Source organism: Diadema antillarum, unplaced genomic scaffold (genome assembly GCF_040938485.1).
Source record: "Diadema antillarum isolate AM-2024a unplaced genomic scaffold, OU_Dant_1.0 seq00001184_RagTag, whole genome shotgun sequence".
NCBI lineage: Eukaryota > Metazoa > Echinodermata > Echinoidea > Diadematoida > Diadematidae > Diadema > Diadema antillarum.
In genome coordinates this window covers 563,901-586,795 of record NW_027271984.1, presented here as the reverse complement: position 1 = coordinate 586,795, position 22,895 = coordinate 563,901, and positions in this window count along the sequence as shown.

The following is a 22,895-nucleotide window of genomic DNA, read 5'->3' as shown; positions in this document are numbered from 1 at the left end:
ATACAACATCCAGTCATCTGAATGAGCAACCCACATCACGGCAGCTAGTTTGCATCTATAATTATCAACCCTTCTAATTCGTAATTAGGGGTCTGCGCCAAAAAGACTACATGTACAGTACGTACATATCATGCACCTATTCACACAGTTGCATTATTGCCGCCGGATGCCCAGTATCATCCACTGGCCATTAGACAGAAAGATCCGTCTGTCCGGAGGACTCTTTTATATTTTGCCATTAACGCTGTCCTCCGTAGACAGACGGAAGGTTGCAGTACCCATTGCTGTGTGGATGTTCTTAACCACTGTCTCTATGGAAAATTGGGTGAGGTACCTCACCCTTCTCGATTGCGTCTAATTCATGGCCCTAGGTCGGCAAATTTAAGCTTGTATGGTGAATTTATTTTTTTAAGAATACGTTACACTCACCAGATTAATGAATAATCCAACATTTTAGGAGAATTTTCAACGTAAAACACAGCCTGTCGCGTCGTCACATTCAAACTGCAGAAACATACACTATGAATCTATTAGCCAATCACATGCGAGGTAGTTTCTACGTGTTTGTTTTACTAAAACACGTACCTCGCATGTGATTGGCTTAGCAATTGTTACAGATTCAAAATGGCGACTTACTGCTCGCGAACGGCGATGTTGCGATATCGATAAAATTTCTGCATTATAACCAAGGTTATGTGAGTATTTCGATCGCACAATGTGAGAAATTTATCCCAAATATTGCTGCATAATGTGTCATGTCATGTCATACTTGTTTGAATGTAAAAAAGCTGTCTGAAATTTGGTTTATCGTAACGTTTGATCTGTGCGCGACTGCTCCACACAGGAGCCGCAATCATTGACTTCGATCTGTATACGGAGGGGATCCGTGAAGCCAGACGCAGTCTCCGCGGAACATTCCCCGACGGACAGATACAGACCGATCTTTCGGTCAAACTGGCCATGTACAGTAAGGGCAGGGAGGTGGATAAAAGAGAGACCTGCTGGCAAGGGTTTGTTTTGTACATGTATATGTAATACAAGACGCCAGCGACGCGATACTGCTACACGTCACTTTAGTCACTCAATGCTGTGAATATGGCGTGTATTGGTATACTGGACATTGAGTATTGACTACGAGCCTTAAAGCAAAGGAGTGGACATTCTGTGGTGAGAATCCGAATACAGGTAAATCTATAACATATAGGGCCAACGCGATATACACGCCGTGCAAGCACTGAGCCTTGTTACGGGCATGGAGCTACAGTAGCTCCATGTTATGGGCTAGTAACTACATGTATACAAGTATAGATATTTACTATGCGCACGTTCTGTATTTACAATATAATGACTGATGTCTCGATGGTGTGCCTGTATGCACACAGGCGCGAGAAATGATGAGCGACCGTGCTTTAGTCTAGACTGCTGATAGGACAGACAGAAAAAATATCCATCAGTTCGGAGGAGTCTTTTGTCATTTTTTTTTACTTTAATTTTACGGCTCGGGGCTAGTTAGTGTCCTTTCCGGACGCCTTGCCTTTACCGCTCTCTTTCGTGTACTCGTATTCCGTGAAGCCAGGCGCAGTCTCCGCGGAACATAATTATCCCCGGCAAGATAACCGACCGATCTTTCGTTCCATCCACACTATGCTCCGTGTAGCTCAGTAATTCAGTCCATTAAATTCGTGTCCAAATAGTTAAATACTACACTCGTTATTGCATTATAGACCTTACACAATTCACAACAGCCCTAAAAACGCCGTTGTTGATAAGGCTCCCTTTCTGTGATACCTGTCCGTATTTGGTACCGTTGCACTTGCAAGTGTTACACCTCCCTTTTGTTAGTTATACCATCAAGGAGGTGCGCCTAGTACCTCCTTGGTTATACAAAATAATGTATGTATACAACAAATGCAGTAGCCTATATAGTGCACTGTTTACTTGGGTCCATATACTTGATCTGATCTGTTATGATTGTACTATAATTATAGGTGTTACAAAAACATTTCCCACTTTTGATCCTTTATAGTTCAAAAACTAAACACTATTAAACATTGATTCAATGTACGAGCAATAGATGAATAGTGTACAATTTTGTTGGAGGTAATTTGAAAATGAAAGCATCATTCAGTTTCGTTAAATTCAACATTAATTTTCAGTTAGGTTTCAGATTTTGCTTTATTTTCAACCCTGTACAAAACTTCAACTTTGCACAGTGCTTATTGGTGTGTATAGGAGTGTGTTGTTGATACCCATTCAGACAATGGTAATGAACAATGGTCGGGATTGGAATGCTCTATTCCATATGAGGAATTCACTCTGTGTGACTGTCATGAACTCAGACTACATTGTAGCAGTGCTCAGGGCAATCCACACATGAATAATCAAAAAAGCATCCACGTGCCTTGCAAGCAGCAGAGCTCTGAACAAGGGGTAGCCATGTCCATTGTTCAGGGTCGTTGTAAGCACACAATCATATAGGGGCCTACACATTACTGGGCCTACACATTACTGGTTCCTGTGTAAAGTTCAATTTTGATACAGAGGATTAAAATTTGCTCAAAATCTGGAACCTAACATTGAAATAAATCATTGATTTCATAAAACTGATATAGGCTTTCATATTCAAATCCCCTCCAACTAAATTGTACACTATTCAGCTATTAATCTCATCAATGACAGTTTTATCGGATGTACAATACAATGTATGTCCCAAAAAAATTACAACGATGCCCTCCGCAATGATATCTTTAAATATGTTACATCAATCTAAATACAAATTCAGGGCATGAAACTGTAACTCATTGCCCACATCTTAAAAAAAAAAAAAAAAAAAAAAAAAAAAAAAAAAAAACGCATTCGATGTGCTTCAGTGGTCAAAGAGGGAGGTGGATAAAAGAGAGACCTGGCAAGGGTTTGTTTTGTACATGTATATGTAATACAAGACGCCAGCGACGCGATACTGCTACACGTCACTTTAGTCACTCAATGCTGTGAATATGGCGTGTATTGGTATACTGGACATTGAGTATTGACTACGAGCCTTAAAGCAAAGGAGTGGACATTCTGTGGTGAGAATCCGAATACAGGTAAATCTATAACATATAGGGCCAAAGCGATATACACGCCGTGCAAGCACTGAGCCTTGTTACGGGCATGGAGCTACAGTAGCTCCATGTTATGGGCTAGTAACTATACATACGCGCACGTTCTGTATTTACTATATTTAATGACTGATGTCTCGATGGTGTGCCTGTATGCACACAGGGGCGAGAAATGATGAGCGACGGTGCTTTAGTCTAGACTGCTGATGGGACAGACAGAAAAAATATCCATCAGTTCGGAGGAGTCTCTTGTCATTTTTTTTTACTTTAATTTTACGGCTCGGGGCTAGTTAGTGTCCTTTCCGGACGCCTTGCCTTTACCGCTCTCTTTCGTGTATTCCGTGAAGCCAGGCGCAGTCTCCGCGGAACATAATTATCCCCGGCAAGATAACAGACCGATCTTTCGTTCAATCCACATTATGCTCCCTGTAGCTCAGTAATTCAGTCCAGTAAATTCGTGTCCTAATAGTTAAATACCACACACGTTAAATTGCATTATAGACATTACACAATTCACAACAGCCCTAAAAACACCGTTGTTGATAAGGCTCCCTTTCTGTGATACCTGTCCGTATTTGGTACCGTTGCACTTGCAAGTGTTACACCTCCCTTTTGTTAGTTATACCAAGGAGGTGCGCCTAGTACCTCCTTGGTTATACAAAATAATGTATGTATACAACAAATGCAGTAGCCTAGTGCACTGTTTACTTGGGTCCATACTTGATCTGATCTGTTATGATTGTACTATTTTGTAATTATAGGTGTTACAAAAACATTTCCCACTTTTGATCCTTTATAGTTCAAAAACTATAATGATTATATCAGATAACACTATTAAACATTGATTCAATGTACGAGCAATAGATGAATAGTGTACAATTTTGTTGGAGGTAATTTGAAAATGAAAGCATCATTCAGTTTCGTTAAATTCAACATTAATTTTCAGTTAGGTTTCAGATTTTGCTTTATTTTCAAACCTGTACAAAACTTCAACTTTGCACAGTGGTTATTGGTGCGTATAGGAGTGTGTGTTTGATACTCAGACAATGGTAATGAACAATGGCCGGGATTGGAATGCTCTATTCCATAATCTATGAGGAATTCACTCTGTGTGACTCTTCAGGTTCAGGTTCAGGTTCATATTTCATACTCTCATGAACTCAGACTAGCAGTGCTCAGGGCAATCCACATGAATAATGAATAACAATGAAAAATGAATAACAAACTTTATTTGTTAGAGCCTATCATAGATATTATATGTCATTTATAGACATTTCGAATATTCTTGTGTGTTGTGTTTGAAAAACTGAGCGAAACTGGTATTACAATCATTATGAAGCAATTGCCCTATTGCTGTTGTTGCTTTTGCTAGCTGTGAGCTATTATAATGTTCTATAGGATGAGGATGGGGGGGGGGTAGCCTGACATAGTTTCTGTGGTGGAAACAGATGGAAATAACTTTGGCTCTACGCGGGAACCATGTTCATGCCTTCTTCTGTTATTTTTCCATTCATTGTACATTGTTTGCTCAGGGTATCAACCCTGCTTGCCTGATTTCTACGCGGGAACCATGTTCATGCCTTCTTCTGTTATTTTTCCATTCATTGTATAATACATTGTTTGCTCAGGGTTCCAACCCTGCTTGCCTGATTTCTTTATGTAAAAAGATTTCGGTTTAACCCAATTTATATAGGCAACTGGGAGAAACTGTTTTGATTACGTAAGAGCAATGACACACTGCACTTGTACGTGCAGTGGCAATAGCGTACCATTATCATTATCCCGTAGTCGTGATTTTTATAAGAATGTGAATAGTTGGCCGCATTTAAAACGTTATCCAACCAGACTGCATTTTCCCCATTATACATTTAACGCATAATAATGCATGCCGAAGTCTGTATAGACAAGGGTTTGACTTACCCCAGCATCCCAGTATAAAGTCCTTCATGATAGAAATTTTGGCGAGGATCACTGGCGTAGCCAGGGGGGGGGGGGGGGGGGGCGATGGGGGCGATCGCCCCCCTAAGATTTGGACCGGGGATTTGGGAGGCGGAAAAAAAAATGCGCGTATACTGTATATGCATGCACATGAAGCGGGTCTCCTTTGCAACCTTTCATCAAATAAGATATTTTTTTAATATTTCACTCAAAGTGTGCACCAGATCGTTGAATTTCAATTCAAAATATGCAAAATCTCTCGTGCTTGGGAGGGGGATACCCCCTCCCAAACCCTCCCCCTCTGTGCCTCTTTCCATAGCTTAGTACACTTTTTAGATTTACAAAAAATTATGAATAATTCTGAGTGCACAAGACTTATCACTTATATTCCGAAAACTCAAGGTTCCCTCATGTATAAGGGGAATTTCCCCTTTTAATCGACCCTTTCCTCCCTCAGCCCCCCCCCCCCAATCAGTTTGTGTGTGTGTGTGTGTGTGTGTGTGATTTCCCAAATGTTGATTCCATCAAAAATGCGTAGATGAGATATCTCAATTTCAACCTTAAAAAGGCAAAAGCTCGATCGGAAGGGAAGGGTGGGGATAACACTCGCCCACGCCTTCTCCCTGCTCCCCCGCCCCTCCCCCCCCCCCCTTCCACTATGCATAGAAGTATAGACTGTGGCTATACCCAGATCGCTTTATTTCAATTCCAAAAACGCAAAAGCTCCGCGAGCGGGAGGAGGAATCCCCCTTCCTCTATATACCTCACTAAACTTTATACATACACACAGATGGTGCACATTCGGAATAAGAGCTAAATTCCGTGATTTTATCACTTCGATGAAAAAGTATTGCACCAAAAATTTGCAACAGATCGCTGAATTTCCGGTCTGAAAACACAAAATCACCTTCGTGTGGGAGGGGATATGCCCCTATCTACACCCTCGTGTGCATGCTTTTTCTGTTTGACTGCTGAACAGACAGTGTTCATGATATTCAGTGTAAGAATTAATACAAGAAGATTATTTAAATGATAGCATTTTATAGGCAAATTGTTCAATGATAATCTACATCAAAATATACTGCAACCTTAAACAAGTGGGACTGTTTCACGTCGATAAAACGCGCAAAAACATGCATCAAATTGCACCATTTGCAACATCAAAATGCAAAAAGTTCTCACCGTGGGAGGGGGACACCCCCTCCCCTCCCCCTCGCTCGCTCTGCTCGCTCGGGTTCAGTCGCGTTCATGATATTCAGTGAAAAGAATTAATACAAGAAGTGTATTTAAATTATACCATTATATAGGCAAATTGTTCAATGACAATCTACATCAAAATATGCTGCAACCTTAAACAAGTGGGACTGTTTCAACTCGTTAAAACACGCAAAAACATGCATCAAATTGCACCATTTGGAACATCAAAATGCAAAAAGTTCTCACCGTGGGAGGGGGACACCCCCTCCTCTCCCCCTCGCTCGCTCTGCTCGCTCGGGTTCAGTCGCGTTCATGATATTCAGTGAAAAGAATTAATACAAGAAGTGTATTTAAATTATACCATTATATAGGCAAATTGTTCAATGATAATCTACATCAAAATATGCTGCAACCTTAAACAAGTGGGACTGTTTCAACTCGTTAAAACACGCAAAAACATGCATCAAATTGTACCATTTGCAACATCAAAATGCAAAAAGTTCTCACGTGGGAGGGGGGACACCCCCCTCCCACACCCTCCCCTCCCCCTTCACTCGCTCCACTCGCTCGGGTTCAGTCGCGTTCATGATATTCAGTGAAAAGAATTAATACAAGAAGTGTATTTAAATTATACCATATTATAGGCAAATTATTCAATGATAATCTACATCAAAATATACTGCAACCTTAAACAAGTGGGACTGTTTCAACTCGTTAAAACACGCAAAAACATGCATAAAATTGCACCATTTGCAACATCAAAATGCAAAAAGTTCTCACCGTGGGAGGGGGGGGGGGGGACACCCCCTCCCCTCCCCCTCGCTCGCTCTGCTCGCTCGGGTTCAGTCGCGTTCATGATATTCAGTGAAAAGAATTAATACAAGAAGTGTATTTAAATTATACCATTATATAGGCAAATTGTTCAATGATAATCTACATCAAAATATGCTGCAACCTTAAACAAGACCAGTGGGACTGTTTCAACTCGTTAAAACACGCAAAAACATGCATCAAATTGCACCATTTGCAACATCAAAATGCAAAAAGTTCTCACCGTGGGAGGGGGGACACCCCCCTCCCACACCCTCCCCTCCCCCTTCACTCGCTCCACTCGCTCGGGTTCAGTCGCGTTCATGATATTCAGTGAAAAGAATTAATACAAGAAGTGTATTTAACGTATACCATTTTATAGGCAAATTGTTCAATAATAATCTACACTAAAATATACTGCTACCTTAAACAAGTGGGGCTGTTTCACGTCGATAAAACGCGCAAAAACATGCATCTAATTGCACCATTTGCAACACCAAAATGCAAAAAGTTCTTACCGTGGGAGGGGGACACCCCCTCCCACACCCTCCCCTCCCCCATCGCTCGCTCCGCTCGCTCGGGTTCAGTCGCGTTCATGATATTCAGTGAAAAGAAGTCATACAAGAAGTGTATTTAACTTATAGCATTTTATAGGCAAATTGTTCAATAATAATCTACATCAAAATAAACTGCTACCTTAAACAAGTGGGACTGTTTCACGTCGATATAACGCGCAAAAACATGCATCAAATTGCACCATTTACAACATCAAAATGCAAACAGTTCTCACCGTGGGAGGGGGACACCCCCCTCCCACACCCTCCCCTCCCCCTTCACTCGCTCCGCTCGCTCGGGTTCAGTCGCGTCCATGATATTCAGTGAAAAGAATTAATACAAGAAGTGTATTTAACTTATAGCATTTTATAGGCAAATTGTTCAATAATAATCTACATCAAAATAAACTGCTACCTTAAACAAGTGGGACTGTTTCACGTCGATATAACGCGCAAAAACATGCATCAAATTGCACCATTTACAACATCAAAATGCAAACAGTTCTTACCGTGGGAGGGGGACACCCCCCTCCCACACCCTCCCCTCCCCCTTCACTCGCTCCGCTCGCTCGGGTTCAGTCGCGTCCATGATATTCAGTGAAAAGAATTAATACAAGAAGTGTATTTAACTTATAGCATTTTATAGGCAAATTGTTCAATAATAATCTACATCAAAATAAACTGCTACTAGAGGTGGGCTATAGAGGGTGACATTTTCAGAACATGCTCATCACACCTTAGTTTGATGAGTTTTTGCCTACCGACACCATTTTTGAAAAAATGAACGAAAAAAATGCGAAATCCAGGGTGCCCTGGCCGAAATCGTGAAAAATCCAAGATGGCTGCCGTTTTGGCTTAAAAAAGACATTTTTGGCTATAACTTGGCTATTTTTTGGTCTATTGAGATGGTTTTGGTGTCTAACCCCATGTTTTAGGGGTCAAGGAAATGGATTATAATGATAATTTTAGCATAAAACCTAATCTACCACATGATGCTAACCTTTTTCCCATATTTTCGTTTAAATTTTCCTTCTCCTTTACCCCTACCCCAACTGTAATTTTTTGCACTTTTTTCTGCATTTTTTTCAAGTCATGTTAACTACCATACTCCTAATAACAAGGTCCAGCTATCAATTTGGTTTTTTCTACCGATAATACGGCAAGAAATACAAATCACTTACATTATACATGTATGTGTCATGCCAGCACTGGTGTGTGGCTGGTGCATTCAGAATACATGGTAACTGTGGAACCAGTGCTACTACTGTATCTGCTTTATAGTGCCCATTAACATTTTAGTCATAAGACCTTGAATAACAATAGTCAGTGAACAGTTCTAATGTAGGTGTACAAATTTGTAAAATGACTTGAATAAGCCTTCTGTGATATGCCAATTGTCCAGCACAAAGGTAATGTTTTGAATATAGATGTGTACATTATACCCGCCCTTTTGCCTAGAAAACACATTTTTACCATAACTCAGTCACTTTTTCATCTCATAGCCTGGTTTTGGTGTTTCACTATCACCACATGGTCCTTTATTTGTCATGCCTGCTTTTCCCTACCACCATGTACATTAATTGCAGTACTATTATAAAGCAATAGAGTCCTCAGGTTTGGTGAAAAAATTGACACCATCTGGGTGATTCAACCAATTCTATAACAAGCAGATGTTATGTACAATGTAGGCCTATGTTCCTCACCTACATGTAGCATCATAATTATGGTAAAGTCATCATCTCACTCTCTGTGACTGAAAGTTCCTTAAGCTGAGGTAATTAGTGTCTTTTGACTTTATTAGTTATTTCTACTTACTCTTTTCAAATTCCCAAATGTGTTCCAAGCACAAGCAGTTAGAGTATGTGCATAGGCTGTCTGTTACATGAATGTAAAACATGGGGAGGCCCATTAACAATGTTGAAGAATTCAAGGAATGCCTGGATACCAAAGATCCCACCAAACTCAAAGCTATTCTATGTGTATGTAGAGAACTATCATACTGCACACTCATATCCCATCAAGATTATTGTGCACCCACACTTGTATAAGTTCTTGAAACCAAATCTCTGAGATGGAAATGAAGATGAACTTGACTCGATCCTCTATAGACAGGAGGAGAGTCAATCTCCCTGCCCCTGATCTGCCTACAGATCAATAATGATAATGATAATGATAATGATAATGAATAACGCTTGTATAGCGCTTAATACTGATGTTTCTCAGCACATTAATCGGGGAAAAAAAGATGGTGAATGCATTCAATCTAAAGTCAACCAATGGCAACACACGACCAACTGCCCATATTCCAACCTTGAAGAAACTGTTGAGAGTGAACTAGACATCAATGAATTCTGCATTGTGGTATGGGGTTACAAAGGTGCACGAAACTGGTACCTTTGTATGTGAAATAATAAATGCTATAAAGCAGATACAGTATTAGCACTGGTTCCACAGTTACCATGCATCCTGAATGCACCAGCCACATACTGTACCAGTACTGGCATGACACATTACGTATAATGTAAGTGATTTGTATTTCTTGCCGTATTATCGGTAGAAAAAAAACAAACAAATTGATAGCTGGAACTAGGAGTATGGTAGTTAACATGACTTGAAAAAAATGCAGAAAAAAATGCAAAAAATGGCGGTTGGGGTAGGGGTAAAGGAGAAGGAAAATTTAACCCAAAATATGGGAAAAAGGTTAGTATCATGTGGAAAATTAGGTTTTACACGAAAATTATCATTATAATCCATTTCCTTGACCCCTAAAACATGGCGTTAGACACCAAAACCGTCTCAATAGACCAAAAAAAAAAAAAAAATAGCCGAGTTATAGCCTAAAATGTCTTTTTCAAGCTGTAACGGCGGCCATCTTGGATTTTTTACGATTTCGGCCAGGGCACCCCGGATTTCGCATTTTTTTCATTCTTTTTTTCAAAAATGATGTCAGTAGGCAAAAAGTCATCAAACTAAGGTAAGATGAGCATGTTCTGAAAATATGACCTAAAATTGATCCTCTATAGCCCACCTCTACTGCTACCTTAAACAAGTGGGACTGTTTCACGTCGATATAACGCGCAAAAACATGCATCAAATTGCACCATTTACAACATCAAAATGCAAAAAGTTCTTACCGTGGGAGGGGGGAAACCCCCCTCCCACACCCTCCCCCCCTCGCTCGCTCCGCTCGCTCGGGCTCGGTCGCTTCGCTCCCTCGCAGACTAACCGCCCCCCCTAAGATGAAATCCTGGCTACGCCGTTGTCTCAAGTCACCGTGGTCACACGCAATGTTCCTTTTAGTTTGTTTTTTTGGTTTCACCATGATTTCGTGCCATTGAGTTGGCGGTCTCAGGCTACCCGAAGCTCACTAAAACTGGTCTTTATCACGTTGTCAAGTCTCGCCATGGTGTCACTCAACCTCACTCTGAATTTTATTTTGTTCTGTTTTTTTTTTTTGATAGATAAACCTTTGCGGTAGTGATGCCCCCAATCTCAGTATAAAGATCCGTAATATTTGTTTTGCATAGGATTTTTCCCTTCAATATTGCATCAAACTTTTTCAGTTTTCACAAGAATAATATAACATCCCTTTTATAATCTAATACTGTGTAATAATGTATATCTCATTCATATCGTTAAAAAAAAGTATGATTAATCTTACGCTTCTTATTGATTGCAGCATGATTAATGTCTGCATTTTCTTTAAGTTGCTATTTTTAGTGCTGCTATATTTTCATCGTTCACTTCCGTCATTCTTGATTATCTTATATTTCCTCACATACTTTTTGCCTAGACAAAACGTAGGGAGCTTCTACTGTTTTCTACTGTTTTTTTTTTTCTCTGTTCATATGCCCTGTACTGATTCTGCTGAATTCCGTTTGCAGACCTTGTCATTTAGTGTGTACGCTTTCTAGTTGTGTTGTTTATGTCTTCTGTGTTCTTTGATTGTGTCGCTTGAACTCTATGTTAATATGTTTTTGCCTACACGCTGTACTATCCCCGAACTCGAAATTGTTTGTGATTCATTTACGTTCACACATATCATTCTTTTGCAACCTTGCCAGTTGACATGCCTTCATATACTTTATGTTCTGCGTTATGGCTAATCGACTTAACGCAGCATTTGACTCCCTTGATGACGATGAACTCTTTGATTTGTTTAGACGCTCGCCTACAGAATCAAGAAGTCAGATCAATTCACGTTCTTCTGCACTTTATGAAAACCTCGTTGCCAATAATGTTAATTTTTTTCTAATGATTTGTTTAATGATTTTGACTTTGAACATGATTCCACTTTAATCTCCTCCAAATATGTTACGGTTGATCAATTTAAAGATTTTGTGAAAGATTTTTCAGAAAGTATATTTTCTATAGTACATTTGAATATTAGGAGTATGAATAAGCATTTTGATGAATTACAGGTATTGTTAGATAATCAAAATAAACAACAAATATCTGTAATAGGTTTAAGTGAAACATGGTTATCATCTGATATTAATTTACCGTATGCATTGAATGGCTATGATTTGATTGTAAATAATAGAGTGAATAGGACCGGCGGCGGGGTTGCGATTTATTTATCCAATGACCTTGAGTTTGATACTTGTGATGATTTAAATATAATGAATGATATAATAGAGTCTTTGTTTGTTGAAATTTCCATCCCTCAAAGTAAAAATATTATAGTTGGCGTTGTTAATAGACCCCCAAACTCCAGTTCTAAAGATTTTTTAGATAGTATGACGAATTTATTAAAAAGCCCTCGTTTTGTTAATAAGTGTATTTATATAATGGGTGATTTTAATATTGATTTGATTAAGAGTGATGATAATACGTCACAAGAATTTCTTGAATTATTTTTGTCATCCTCTTTTTTGCCATTAATTTCCAAACCTACACGTGTTAGAAATCATTCTGCCACCCTCCTTGATAATATTTTCACTAATTCTTTACAAGTTTTGAATTCTTCTATAATTTTATCCGATATGACCGATCACTTTCCAATTATAACATGCTGTGACCTTAAACATTCGGTTAATAAGTCTTATTTTCCTTTATTCAAACGTAGAGCCACACCAGAAAATTTAGCTAGTCTTGACGCTTGTTTAGACAGGGTTGATTGGTCAAGTGTTTGTGATACTGATGATGTTAATGTATCATTTGATAATTTTATGGAGATAATCAATAAGCATTTAGATGATTATATTCCTAAACTAAAAGATAAGTCAGTAAATTATAAAACAACACCTAAACTTCCATGGATTTCGAAATCTCTTCTCCGTTCAATTAACAGAAAAAATAGGTTGTATTATAAATTCAAAATGAAAAAAACTGAGGAGTCAAAAAATAAATATACATCATATAAGAATATTTTGATTAAGGTCATACGATCTGAAATGCGGAAATATTATACTATTCAGATAGAAAAATATAAACATGACGTGAAGAATACATGGAAGATATTAAAGCAGGCCATGAATATATCAAAAAAGAAATTGAATATTACAAAAATAAGATTTGATAATAAAATTGTTGAAGATCCTGGTGATATAGCAAATATTTTTAAATCTTATTTTTCAATGATTGGAGAGAATCTGGCAAAAGAAGTACCGCAGTCCGATACGCATTTTGCAAAATTTTTAGGTCAATCCAATCCCAGTTCTATTTTCTTAGCTCCAACTACGAAATATGAAATAATAGACATTGTTACTGCTATGAATGATAAACGAAGTGCCGGTTATGATGATATAAGTAATTTTATTATAAAGGGAATTATATTTTCTATTGCTGACCCACTTTCTCATATTTTTAATAAATCCATATTACATGGTGTTTTTCCTGATTGTATGAAAATTGCTAAGGTGTGTCCTTTAGTCAAAAAAAGGAGACAGTTTTGATATAAGTAATTATAGACCTATTTCTCTACTTTCATCCATATCTAAGGTTTTGGAAAAATTGATATTTACAAGAACGATTAAATTTCTCAATTATTATAATGTTTTTATGAACTCTCAATTTGGGTTTCGTCAGAAACACAGCACCATTCATGCTCTTTTGAAGTTTATTGATAACGCCGCACATACTATAGATGACCATTCTCATCTTGTTGATATCTTCCTGGACTTCTCCAAGGCCTTCGATACAATTAATCAATAAATAAACAAAAAAATAAATTTTACTTCATAAATTGTCTCATTATGGTATACGAGGGAAGGCCTTGGAGTGGTTCAGGAGTTACCTGCAAAACCGAAAACAATATGTATTTTTGAACGAGCACAGTTCTAGTCTTGAAGTTATTAAATGTGACGTCCCTCAGGGGAGTATATTAGGACCTTTACTTTTCATCATTTACATAAATGATTTTTGTAGATCATCCGATATACTTTCTTTTATACTTTTTGCCGATGATTCAAATATTTTCTTCTCCCACCAAAATCCAATCACTCTTGTCGATACTGTTAATTCTGAATTAAAAAAGTGACTCAATGGATAAGAGCCAATAAATTATCACTGAATCTTCAGAAAACTAACTACATGTTATTCAGTAAGTCTATAGAAGTATTACGCACAGATATCATCTTTGATGACGTTCATTTAGAGCGTGTATCACATACAAAGTTTCTCGGTATTACAGTAGACGATAAACTTTCGTGGAAGCCTCATATTATTAATATTAGTAAAATAATTTCGCGTAATATTGGTATGATTATTAATAGACTTAAATCTCATATCCCGTTGTCTTCTTTGCTGACGTTGTATTTTTCGTTGATATTACCTTATTTAAATTATGGAATTTTAGCATGGGGCAGTGCCCATCAAACTTTATTAGATAGATTATTGTTATTACAAAAAAAAAGGCACTTCGTATTATTTGTGGCGTTTCTCCATGTTCCCATGCAGATCCATTATTTGTTAGATATAAGATTTTAAAAATCAAAGATTTGTTTTTCTTTCAGCTGGGTCAGTTTATGTTTAATTATAACACAAATGCACTTCCTAGCATTTTTGATTCAATGTTTCCACGAAATCAATCTTTTCATAATTATCCCACCAGGCGATCAAATGAGATTCATTTACCCCTTCTGAGAACGTTATTGGCTCAAAATACATTTATATACAGTGGCCCTAGATTTTGGAATTCTTTAAGTTGTGATATAAAAACTTCTTTATCTTTGAATTCGTTTAAGCGTAAGTTAATTTTTTTTTTGAACTCATATTAAGCTATATATGATTCATTACCTAGCTGGTATTTACAGCCTAAGGGTTCATCGTCAATCATTGATTTCATCATTGTGTATTTTTTACATTATCTTATTTGTATAAACTTTGTTCGGCTGATCGAGCTGAAACATCTCAATTCCCTCTTCTGATCCAGATGTACAGCACCTCAATTCCATCTTCTGATCCCGATGTTCAGCGTGTTGGCTTTTCCTTTCACTTCCTTTTTCTTTCTCTCCTTTCTTTCCATTGTTCTTTTGTGTTTTATTACTGTCATGGTATACCCTATATACTGTAAAGTCATGTAAAGTCGCTGTGTTTCTACTGTCTTGTTCTGTCCTGTCTTGCTCTCTCCTGTCTTTGTAAAAAAAAAATGTATTCATAAGAATCCTTTGAGTGGTTCACAATTTACAAGCATGCTTTTCAGTTAACCTCTCAGTTCTTTCTTTCTTTTTTCCCCTCCAAACATAACTTTGTATTTTGCCGATATGCATGTATAATTTCGTATTTGTTAAACATTATCTACCATGTAAAGTCGAATACATGCTTATGTTATATCTTCTGATTCATTTCGTGTTATGTTTGGCGAAAAAGAAAGAAGGAATGAAATAAATGAAATGAAATGAATGAAATCAAAAAAGCATCCACGTGCCTTACAAGCAGCAGGGCTCTGAACAAGGGGTAGCCATGTCCATTGTTCAGGGTCGCTGTAAGCACACAATCATATAGGGGCCGACGCATTACTGGTTCCTGTGTAAAGTTCAATTTTGATACAGAGGATTAAAATTTGCTCAAAATCTGGAACCTAACATTGAAATAAATCATTGATTTCATAAAACTGATATAGGCTTTCATATTCAAATCCACTCCAACTAAATTGTACACTATTCAGCTATTAATCTTATCAATGACAGTTTTATCGGATGTAGGCCTACAATATGTCCCCCCCAAAAAAATTACAACGATGCCCTCCGCAATGATATCTTTAAAAATGTTGCATCAATCTAAATACAAATTCAGGGCATGAAACTGTAACTCATTGCCCACATCTTACAAAAAAAAAAACAACCAAAAAATAAAAAACGTATTCGATGTGCATCGGGAATCTCTTCCGTTTAAGTTCTGTCTATTATTCACACACAAGAGCATTGAATTGCTCAAATTCGAAGAATCAGACTCATGACATGCTTTACAACAATCCACATTTCTCTGTGACTGCTTAACCAAATTTAATGGGGTTTTCTGCAAAATAGAGCTAAAATTTTAAATTTTAAGACCCTGAAGTAGCATTTAAAAGAATCAATCATATTGGGTGTTATCAATGCGAAAATCTGATTGTAATTTTGGGGGGACCTACTGCAGTAAGTCGCCCCAAAAATTACAATTAGATTTTCGAATTGATAACACGCAATATGATCGACCTGTCTAAGTGCTAAGTTTCAGGGTCTTAAAATATAACATCTTAGCTCTATTTTGCAGAAAACCCCATTCAATTTGGTTAAGCGGTCACAGAGAAATGTGGATTGTTGTAAAGCATGTCATGAGTCTGATTCTTCCAATTCTAGTAATTCTATGCTCTTGTATGTGCATAATAGACAGAATTTGGACAGAAGAGATTCCCGACATCCTCTACAAAATTCCTCATTTCTCTTTGACCACTGAAGCAAATCGAATGGGGTTTTCTGTAAGGTGTGGGCAATGTGTTATAGTTTCATACCCTGAATTTGTATTTAGATTGATTCACTATTTTTAAAGATATCATTGCGGAGGGCCCCGTTGTGATTATTTTTTTTGGACATACTGTATAGTTTTTGAGATTTTTTTTTTTTGTAACACCTAGTATTTGTAGTTGGGCAAATTCCACGATAACACCGTGACACTTTTGAGTATAATTTCACTCATCAAATGTAAATAATAATCAAAATGTAACACTTGAGATTTTTTTTTTTTAATTCTGTATCGATAGCATATCGTCATAAGCAATTTTGAAAACAAAAGAAAGGAAGAAAAATTGCTGTGGTAAATGAGTTATGCACGATTAATTACCACAGTAACACCGTGACGCAAAATGGACATGGGTTTTTGTGCACTTTGTTTACTGACCAAACTCTGTAAAGTTAATGAATATTTCGATAAGTGGATCTGTTCATAGGAGACTCAATGATAATAATGAAGTAAAATTTGATTAAAGAATCAATTGACAGGAAAACTATGACAAAGATTTTAGATAAGTGCACCGTAACACCGTTACTGTAACACCGTGACCTCTGAAATGTGTATAGAAAAACTATGGAGAATCCTGTTGTCTTACTTTCAGCTCATATTGTTTCTCCATTAGGTAGAATGAAATGATGATTCATGATGAATGTTTGACATCACAGTATTTATAACACTTCCAGATAGAACACAAAACAAGGAAAAGTAGAAATTACGCGGTGCGTAATATATGTCCCCGCCGGAAGTAGCATTTTGTAACAAAATGTGCAATATAGGTAAAAAATCAAGGTCAAAGGTCAAAGAAGTCAAAGGTCAAAATTCTGTGTAGAAGTTTTGAAGCCCTCACCTAGTGCCATCACATAAAGCAAATGGAATCGAAATTGGGTTAGAAATGGCGAAGGAGTAGCATTTCGTAGCAAAATGTACAATATAGGTCAAAAATCAAGGTCAAAGGTCAAAGAAGACAAAGGTCAAAATTCTGTGTAGAAGTTTTGAAGCCCTCACCTAGTGCTATCACTTAAAGCAAACGGAATCGAAATCGGGTTAGAAATGGCGAAGGAGTAGCATTTTGTAGCAAAATGCACAATATAGGTCAAAAATCAAGGTCAAAGGTCAAAGAAGTCAAAGGTCAAAATTCTGTGTAGAAGTTTTGAAGCCCTCAACTAGTGCCATCATATAAAGCAAACGGAATCGAAATCGGGTTAGAAATGCCGAAGGAGTAGCATTTTGTAGCAAAATGTACAATATAGGTCATAAATCAAGGTCAAAGGTCAAAGAAGTCAAGGGTCCAAATTCTGTGTAGAAGTTTTGAAGCCCTCACCTAGTGCCATCACATAAAGCAAACGGAATCGAAATCGGGTTAGAAATGGCGAAGGAGTAGCATTTTGTAGCAAAATGTACAATATAGGTCAAAGGTCAAGGTCAAAGGTCACAACTGAAATTCTGTGTAGAAGTTTTAAAGCTCCCATGTAGTGCTATCATATAAAGCAAACAGAATCAAAATTGGCTCATAAATGACAGAGAAGTAGCAAATTGAACATTTTGATCACACACGGACGCACACACGGACGGACGCACGGACGGACGCACGGACGCACGGACGGACGCACAGACACACACACGTACGGAGCCCGTTTCATAGTCCCCTGCTCGAACTCGTTCGGCGGGGACAATTATTGAAGTCATAACAGATTAACAAAAACAACAAAGTAAAGAAAAACTTTGCACTGTAACGCTGTGATATGTCATATACGTTTGTACACCTTACAGTCAGGAACACTGCTCTTTCAGTAAAATATACTTTATGCTTTGAGACATAATTCACTCTATTATCATTGAAAGCTTGTTAAATATTTCCGAGTGAACTTTTAGTGTTTACAACTATACTCTTTAAAAGTCCAATTTGGATATCTAAAGATGACATACAAATTTTAAACTTTGATTTCAATACCTTTGGTCACAAAGCCAGGTGAACCCACTTAGCAGTTTCAGGAGCAATGAAAAGAATTATTCAAGCAATTTGTGTGGTACAAATGTTCCATAATTATTCTTTTTTTAAAGATGTACTGGAAAATGAACATGTACATAAAAATGATTACAATGCAAATTCTCATTCATACATATATCCTAGTGAGTTAGGCTCTTTTAATGATGAAGCTTGTAAGATTGCACACAGCACCATGCACAGAAAGTATTATTCCAGTGAGATTAACTTATAATGGTGGACACAGCGATCTAGCTTCAGTGTGCCCTAAGTAATTCTTATAGGATACAAGGGAAGCTGCAGCAAGACTTCATACTGTTTATAATGTTAGGAACACATTTGAATCTACAAAAGAAGAGTCAGACCATGTGATAAATGGTCAATTATGATAAAATATGAACCAAAGGTTATTAACCTTCAGAAATGTTTGCTCTGGATAGTTATGAATCTTATAGGTGGCACACTGTGAGTGGACTGCTTCCGTTTTAACCCAGCATGTGCTCTGAGTGTTGATTGGCATATTAAACCCCACTTGCATTGTAAACACAGTTCTAGATTTTTGGCACAGAAATGGTTAGGATTGCATGATGCTGGCAACAAGTACAGTTGATAATCTTTGTGGATATAGCTTGACCCATCTGTTATGAACAATCTTTGAAAAACCTCTATCTTTTGAGTAAATGTGACAGAGAAATCAGATGGTCACTTCAACAGTTGATAACCATGTGTGATCCGGTATGTGTCCTGTGTTGTTGCAATGCAAGTCACGGTGTTATATTCACGGTGTTACAGTTACTGTAACACCGTGACACATTTTAATCAGTTTTAATTAATTAGAAAAATGAGTTACCATCATTTAAGTACTTGTATATGGAAGCTACATGTGGTCATGACTTGGGCTATCAAAATAAACCCTTTTGTGTTTGTAAGGGGATTTTTTCAAACAATTCTAAAAACATCAGTTTTTACAGTAACACAGTGACATTATTGATGATCGTATTTGCGATGTTCGCTGAAGCTTAACACATTGAAAATCTTGCACTTTGATAATTTGGTAGTGATGTTCAACCCTTAAACGCTGGAAACAAAGACAACATTTTTACCTCCTTTTTCATTTTCTCATGCTACATTCATTTAAGTTCATTATATTTTCCAGTTATTTATATCAAATTTAATTATGCTGATTTTATGCACATATTTAGCAAAGTTAATGTTGTCATTTTTTAACAAGATGGTCAAATATGAAAAATTCAGTCCTTAAGCTTTCATTTGATACCAAAATGAATGAGATTTGACTATTTTGAAACTTTGATGGTCATGTCCACTTTATCGTGGAATTTCCCAGTTAGCACTTCATTGCAGTCATCGGTGCACCAAATAAGATAACAGCAACATTTCTAGTATGCAGAGTGTAAAATCAGTTTTTAAATAGTTTACAGTCAAATCTGTCTATAGCGGCCACCCCAAAGAGACGTAAAAAGTGGCCGTAATAGACAACAGGGGACTGCTATAGGCAGTTTCTTTAAAACGTTTTTTTTTCTCTCTCTCCCTCCCTCTCTCTTTCTCTCGGAGGGATCCTAGTGGTCATGTATAAAAGGTTCGAGCCCTAGAGACCCGCATTGATCAGCATCGTAACCCGTGTCAATTCCTGATGGATTCCGGAGGCTACGATACGGCGGTGAAATTTTTTTGGTAATGGTCAAAATTTTCTCACGCATTTCAATTCCGTATTGATATCCGAATTGACCCGGTTCGAACCGCATTGACTCGCATCGACCCGCTGCAACCCGTAGCGTAAAACCGTAGACCCTTGCCGTATACCGCATTGCCTTCACGCAACGGATGATGACAAGGTTTACATCCTGGTCGGATGCGGGTTGACAAGGGTCGATAGGGGTCGAAAAGGATTCAGTTAAGGATTTAAAGCACATTTTTATACGGTTCGATACCGGTCAATACGGGTCAAACCGGGTTGATAAGGAATTAATACGGGTCGATACGGTTTTAATTGCTTATGGACCCGATTCGAAATCCGGCTGTGTGTGGCTGTAGCACGAAATCAATTACCCTCCATTCCGGGACTAATCCGGCTCATTTTTACCCGGATCAAATCCGTTAGAAGTGTGACCGGCCGTGTGTGACTCTAGCATTAGTGTCTGAACATTAATTTGGGGAAAAACAATGAAATATTTTGCTTCCTCAGGTAAACACATACTGACTGATCATTCTGGTCACCTGCTCTGCGCACGTTTTTCTTTCTTTGTTTGAACTTGCATGAGGTCCATCAATGTTACATTTGGCAAGCTGATGCATTTAAATGCTGCTTTCGGAACAAGGGGAGTGCCTGGACAACAACAACAACATTAACAATAACAATAACAACAACAGCGACAACAACAACAACAACAAAAAGATCTTTGTACTAATGTACACATGAGGTACTTACGAACTGGCTTATTGTCCTCTGCACACATGACGATCGAGGAAGATTTCGCAAATTCTGCGGTCATCCATAGAATCACTGTTTCGGTATTTTAGAAGCCCCAGTTATAAAATGGCCGACTAAGCCCATAGTATTGTAAAACGAGTAGGTCTTGCGTAACATGATACACCTACACACATTATTATATCATACTCTCACTATATGGACAGAGGGAACCACTTGCCCCCCCCCCCCCCCCGAGTGGCAGGAGGAGAACAAAAAATATTATGAAACCTTTGAGTCCGGTAAGGCCTTTGCTTTTGCGCTGAAGACCTGCTTGTTTTTGTTTTCCTTATTTGTGTGTGTGTGTGTGTGTGTGTGTTTGTTTTTGTTCTGGTTTTTTGTTGTCTTTTTTTTTTTTTTTGGGGGGGGGGGGGAGGGCTTGTCAGCTGAAGAAACCCAGAAGTGACACCAAAAGTTGCGCTGAAGACTTTTTTTCTAGCGCCAGCATTAGAGCCATCAAGGCCCATAGTTTTGAACAGTAAGGAGGTGAGATGTGTATGTTTCATACGTCGGATCAAAATTATGTCGTTGAATGCGTGTAGTAGGCCTAAATGCGATATTGTGTGGGGGGGGGGGGGTCCTCAGTGATCGTACATATCAGGACGCGATGCACTGAAGTATAGGAGAGTTCAGAGGGCGTGATGTCATAATTGCTTTTTGTGACGTCACAATTACTGTATGACATTCACAATGTGACCATCTAGTAGTGGCGCGCATTGTTGCAATTGCTTGGTGACGTCATTTCACAAATAGGCTATATCAGATGGAGTGTCAAAAAATGTCTTAGCCAACATTTGGAAATAGTTGTTAATGACAATGAAATGAGGTTCCGCAACTAAACCATTAGAGAATAAGTTTTCATCCAAAAATGCAATAAGTAATCGCAAAGAATGCAAGTCTACCAGGCGCATGTGTCATGAGACCAAGGTGCAGCACAAAATGGACTGTTGTATATAATATAGCACCTGCACAGTGACTGGGCAATGCTGTGTACTGGATACACCACTGAACTGGATCTGGGGAACTTTTCCGGCATTGATTTACCCTTGGTGGGCCTTGGTGCGAGTCTCAAGCTTGTCGGATCAGATTCCATCGGAACTCATTAAAACGCCGAAAAGTTTTCCATTTCTGGGATCAGATTAGTCTTCGATGGTCAGTGGTGGAATGAGGCCTTTAGCTAGAAGAGGCACAAAAAGGACCAGTGCAGTACAAATGCATGTTGATTTGCCGGATAATTATATAATATTGACTGGCCCTGAGGGAGGTACCAGAAAATATTGCCCAAACGGAAAGCATATTGCCCGAGTCGAAGACGAGGGCAATATGTTTTCAGTGCGGGCAATATTTATGTGGTACCTCCCGAAAGAAAGGCCAGTCAATATCATAATTATTACCTATCCCCCTAGGTAAATTAAGAAAATATGTAAATACGGCTATACACTATATATGATACAGATCAAGCCACATTTGACTACCTGTAGACCATCAACATGTTGAATAATTGCAGAATTGTTCATCAGTGTATATCATTCAACTCCAACTTCAAAGATACATGTAGTTGTAACAGGCAAACTTCAAACTTCTGAAAGTTCTTACACTTTATTTTTACTTCTCTGTCTAAAGTTTGAGAGTTGTAAAACTGATGGTCACTGTGCAATTACTGATCACAAATGGACTAGTCATTGCCTAGTGCTTCTGTAAGTGGTCGACCTTGTATGAGTTGATTTATCAGCGTTCTTCTGCGGTGCGTGTAACTGACACCCTGGACGTCCTGGAATGTTTTCTTTTCGTGGTCGATCGGAATGTAACTACGTTTAGAGCAGGCAGGTGGGGAGAGAGATTTCACTCTTTCTCCTCCCACCTCCCCAAACCGGAAGATTGCACTGTTTGCT